A 6000-nucleotide genomic window follows, 5' to 3' on the forward strand; every position below is an offset into this window, starting at 1 on the left:
CGCAGCGCCCGGGAGCCTCACTCTCCGTGGAGGAACCCCAGTGTGCGGGGCGGGGCGTTTGCAAGGAGACTTCCCCAATTGCTCTTCCCCAGTGGGGAGTGTGCTCGGCGTTTCTGAGAATGTGGCTGAGCAAAAGGTGGAAGAGGAAAAAGATTGGGGACCGATGAGTTTGGTTAATAAGGTCGCGGCAGGTGGGCACCGTCGGGACCCGGTAGCTCCAGTGTGACCCAAGCAAAAGCACCTCCTCCGCTCCGCCAGGGGCCTGCATCCCAGGACACCATTGCCTCGAGTGTGGAGAGGCGGGCCAAACCCACGGGCGGGAATTGCCCGGCCCAGTGTGAGTGTGGAAGCGGGTGGGCAGGTGGGGGCCGGCTTCCGGGGATGGAATGAAAGGTACTGGAGGCCCAGGAAAGGTGCCCGAGGTGAGGGGAGGGCTGTGCAGAACCCGCATCGGAGGGCGGCAAAGTCTGGAGGCTTAAGTGAGGACTCAGATTCGGGTCCTTGGGGACCGAAGGTGGGGCCCCAGGAATGGACCACTGGCTCTGTTGTAGGAAAAATGGGGCGTGAGAGGGTGGTCTTGGTCATATCCCAAGTCATATTCCTGGGGCAGACGGTGCAGATAAGAATTCAAGAGCTAGCCATAGTAAAGTGAAAGGTTTATTTAGACAGACACACACTCCGTACACAGTGTGGTTCGTCTCAGAAGGCGAGGGAGGTGCCAGGGAAATATGGGGTGTTTAGTTTTTATGGGCTGGGTAATGTCATAGGCTATGAGCGGGAGGAATATTCTAGCTATCTTAGAGAAGGGGCAGAGATTTTCAGGAATTGGGGCAGCACCCACTTTTGGTCTTTTATGGAACTGTCATGGCACGGGTGTGTCGTTTAGCAGATGCTAATGTATTACAATGAGAGTATAATGAGGCGCAAGGCCTACTGGAAGTTGAATCTTCCGCCATCTTGAGCCTAGTAGGTTCTAACCAGTTTTTGTCACTTCCTGTTCTTCTTAATGGCTGTGTCATTCCTTTAATGCTTGTGCTCTGCCCCCTTCCTTTCTGTCTCAGCTCTCAAAGCATGCTGCAGTGGGACAAGGTGGGAAGGGCACACAGGCCACAAGTACACTGCCTGTGCTACAGCCAGGCCCTCAGTCACCCTGTGTGGGCGCTGCAGGCACCTTGGGATGCGTGACAATGCGTGGAGTAGACTCCCCGGTCCAGCCTCTGCTTGTATAAAAAGCAAGGGTTCTGCTGCCCGGTGGCCCACCAGCCCCTCCTGGCTCAGCCCCCAATACCAGGTCTGAGAAAGACCCTGGGGGTCGGGGAGGCGGGTTGTGTCCCAGGCCAGAGCCGTTGGGTACCGGGCTGCAGTGCTACAGCCGGTGCCTAGGCTTCCCCTTGCCTAGGTGGCCCCTGCCTGAAGACCGCCCTAGCTAGTCTCACTCACTGCAGAATCCCCAGGATCAGGACTTCCCTGGAGGTCCAGTGGCTAAGACTCCACGCTCCCAACGCAGGGGCCTGGGTTTGATCCCTGGTCAGGGAACTAGATCCTGCATGCCGCAACTAAGAGTTCACATGCCGCAACTGAAGATCCCCGATTCTGCATGCTGCAACGAAGAAAGATCCCACATGCCTTAACTAAGACCCGGCGCAGCCAAATACATAAATAAATATTTTTTAAAAAGAATCCCCAGGACCTTACTCTGGAAGGAATGAACGTTATCGATGGATGGATGCCCGAGTTTGCCCCTTAGCATTCACCATCCAACCACCTCCCTGCGGCATACGGTTTGGCCATACTTGGAGCAGGAACCTTGGGCATCTTGGCCTCACTCCCTTGCACTCTAACCTCTAAATTTGACTTCTGGCAACAGTACCGACAGGAGCAGGCACTGCACTGGGCACATGTATACTCTTATCTGTGCTAATTATTCAACAGTTAAATAAACAGATCTATGAGGTGGCTCTTACAGGTGGGGTAGCTGTGGCAAAGAGAGGTAGAATAACTTGCTCGAGGGCACACAGCTAGAAGAAGGTGGACAAGCTAGCGCCTGGGAAGTCAGTCTCCAGAGCCCAACCAGTTCAATGTGTTCAACAATCTCTCCGGTGTAAGCCACGGTGGTCCTCAGGGCCTCCGCCTCCCCACCTCTAAGTTGGGGAGAGTGCTGGGGGTTGATGCTCCCCTCACCCCTCCTTTTAATGCGCTACTTCTCCCCAAGGATCTCCTTGAGGCCAGCCCTTTCAGGAATTAACCTGCCAGAATCATCTGGAAGCCTATTAAAATGCAAATTCTGATTAAGTTGGGGGGCGTGGTGGTTAAGGTTCTGTGTTTCTGACTCGCCTGGGCGATGTGGACACTAGAGTCCTTGGACTGCACCCTGAGCAGTGAGGGCCTAGGTTACTTCCCTGGGAATGTAAGGAGTACCTCTCCTCAAGATGTTATGTGGCCAAGTAACAAATCACAAATCCACAAGGGTGTTACTTTAGGACAAACTTGCTAGGGAACAATCTGAATGGGCCAAGTCAGAACTCCTTTAAAAAAAAATTTTTTTTAATTGTGTTAAAATATACATAACATAAAATTTACCCCTCTTAGCCATTTTTAAGTGCACAGTTCAGTAATATCAGGTATGGGAAGGAATGAACCACCCTGTTGTGCAAACAATCTCCAGAACTCTTTTCATCTTGCAAAACTTAAACTCTATACCCATTAAATAAGAACTCCCCTTTCCCCCTCCCCCAGCCTCTGGCAATCACCATTCTATTTTCTGTATCTACAAATTTGGCTACTCTAGATACCTCATATAAGTGGAATCATACAGTATTTGTCTTTCTGTGACTAGCTTATTTCACTCAGCATAATGTCCATGTGGCAGCATGTGTTCAGAATTTCCTTCCTTTTTAAGGCTGAATAATGTTTCACTGTATGTATATACCATATTTTTTGACCCATTCATCTGTTGATGAACACTTGGAATACTTCCACCTCTTGGCTCTTGCAAATATGCTATGAACATGGGTGCATGAGTATCTCTCTGAGAATTTACTTCCAATTCTTTTGGATATATATAGTCAGAAGTGGGATTGCTGGATCATACGGCAGTTCTATTTTTAAGTTTTGAGGAATTGCCATAGTGTTGCCCATAGCAGCTACACCATTTTACATTCTCACCAATGGTGCACAAGGGCTCCAATTCCTCCATATTCTCACCAATAGTTATTTTCTGGTTTTGTTTGGTTTGGTTAGGTTTTTGTTATTGTAACAGTAGCCATCCTACTGGGTGTGAGGCAGCCTCTCATAGTGTTGTTGATTTGCATTTCCCTAATGTTTAGTGGTGTTGAGTATCTTTTCACGTGCTTATTGGCCATTTATATATCACCTTTGGAGAACTGTCTGTTCAAGTCCTTTGCTCCCCCCTGCTCTGCCCCCAACTTGGTTGTTTTTTTTTTTTGTGGTACGCGGGCCTCTCACTGTTGCGGCCTCTCCCGTTGAGGAGCACAGGCTCCGGACACGCAGGCTCAGCGGCCATGGCTCACGGGCCCAGCCGCTCCGCAGCATCTGGGATCTTCCCGGACAGGGGCACGAACCCGTGTACCCTGCATCGGCAGGCAGACTCTCAACCACTGCGCCACCAGGGAAGCCCTTGGTTGTTTTTTTATTGTTGAGTTGTAGGAGTTCTTTATATAGACTGGATATTAACCCTTCATCAGATCTATCATTTGCAATATTTTCTCCTATTCTGTAGGTTGCCTTTTCACTCTGTTGACTGTGTCCTTTGATGTACAGTGCCGAACGCTTAAGGTCATTAAAAACCACTGAATTACCACTTAGTCAAGAAGTATCTTTAAGCCCCTGGCTCTGCCCAGGGGGCTGTGTGCTCAGGAGGGTGTGAAGATATTGTGCCTACATCCTCGTAGGGAAATGACAGACAATGGGGGCTGAGCGCCCTGTTGCTTCGCTCCAGGATGCAAGTGTAGAATGGCAGGAGAGAAGAGAGAAAGGAGCTCCTTCCAACCAGGGAGTCCAGGGAAGGCACCCCAAAGGAGGAAGCCTGTGATCTGGGCCACAATAAAGAAGGGAGGGTAGGGTGGGTGGGGACATCGGGAGCCTCAGTCTCTAATGGGCACCTTAAAGTGCATTTCACCAAGATTCCCTGGGCCTCTACTGCCACAAAGAGACTGTCAGAAATCGGATTGCTCGCTCTTACCCGGCCTGAAGCAGAACCTCCAGTCCCCATCAGTGAACGTCTTACACGTGTTCATCGTTCAATGAACTCCTGTGCTATAGGCCTACCACTGCTTCATCTGCTGGCCCTGGGACCTTGGAATAGCCTGAGCTGTTCCATGCTGAGGTCCCAGGCAGCCAGCCTCTGCACCCAAAGTTCACAGCTTTGTAGTGAAACAGCTCTTCAGCTCCTCCAGACACCCCTCTCTCAACCAAGAACTGTGAAAAATATGTCTATAGCCAGATTGGGTAGACAGCCCCAATTTTGTCTTAAAATCTTTCCCCCTTGGTGAGGCTCTGCCCCGGTCCATCCCACTCAGCCTGGTTCTGTACTCAGGATGATGTGTTCCCTGGCAATGGACTCCATTCTTGAGAATCTCCACAATACAGGAGACATTCATTCATGCAGTATTTATTCATTCAATCACTTGGCAACAGTTCAGTGAGTGCCTCTCAGAGTTAGAGTCTGTGGGGATTGAGGAAGGAGGTGGGGCAGGTTTGGGGGCAGGTTTTGAAAGGCAGGTTTAAGTCGGTCTAAGGGAATAGAATTTCATTCCTAAGATTTTTTAGCAAGAAAGTGTCCCCAAGAGGTGATTTCGACCAAACTGTCTAATGACTGTGCCCAGGCTGGATGGGGTGGTGGAGTTGGGGGCAGGGAAACCAGCTACAACCTCTTGGAACTGTCCAGGCTTAATTACTGCAGATGAAAATGTCCTTTGGCAGGGACACTCATTCAATGTTCGTTGGGAAGCTGCTTCCTGCTAGGAACATGGACAACAGTCCATAAGGCAGCCTCTGGGCTGAGAGGCCCCCAGGACAGTGAAGAAGATGGCTCTACAGCCAGGTCGCCTTTCTGTGCTGCAGAGCCCAAGAAGGGGCCTTCCTTCAAAAGGTTGAGCCTCCTCCACCTAGGACTCCAGAGGGTCCTGGGTTGGGAGGTAGCATTCCATGTACAATGGCCTGGAGGTGCAAAAGGCTCAGAAAATTCCCAAAGCAGGAACTTCAGTGAGGCTGGAGCACAGCCTGTGGTAGGGGATGAGGGGTAGGGATGGGGACTGAGGCAAGAGAGTGGGGCAGACCCTACGGTGCAGAGGAGCATGGCTGGGGTCCAGGAGAGATGGGAAGAGTTGTGTCTGAGGCCAGTGACATTTAAGGATCACCTGCCTCCATGTCACTGACTAATGAGAAGGTACAGTCAGAGAGATGGGAGGAGAGCTAGAGGAGAGCGCATTGGTGGTAACTAAGGCTGAAAAGCCAGTTAGGAAAAGGACTGATCAGATTATTCAACTTGCTTGGTTCGGTGATATGCAGTGACCTAAGTGACCATTTCTGTTATGCTGGTGGGGATGGAAGCTCCATTATAACGGTCCAGTCTTAAATGGTAAGGAAGGGTAGAGGTTTTCCACTGACTAAAACCCCCGAGGCCTCTTGATCATGGAGGTAGTTGGGAGTTGCCAATTATGATGGATCATATTTTCTGCCAAGTAGTTGAGATGGGGTCGGTGTTTCAGAGGAGGTTGAATTTAGTTTGGAAAATGAAATTGGTGCTTCCTGCCAGAAGTGAAATGCATACCTCCCTAACAATGAGAACCTGCTGACCTAGATATCCTGACACCGGAGAAATCAGAAGGCCTGCAGAGCAGGAAGAGAGACAGCAGTGGAGCAGGTTTCTCTCCAGAGCCTGGAGGTTGGAAGCTCTGGCAGAAACAACTTGAGAGCCCTGGAAAAAGAGATCAGAAAACCCCAGGAAGCTCCCTCGCCTGGAGTGATAGGAGACCCTTT

Source organism: Globicephala melas, chromosome 13 (assembly GCF_963455315.2).
Source record: "Globicephala melas chromosome 13, mGloMel1.2, whole genome shotgun sequence".
Classification (NCBI taxonomy): domain Eukaryota; kingdom Metazoa; phylum Chordata; class Mammalia; order Artiodactyla; family Delphinidae; genus Globicephala; species Globicephala melas.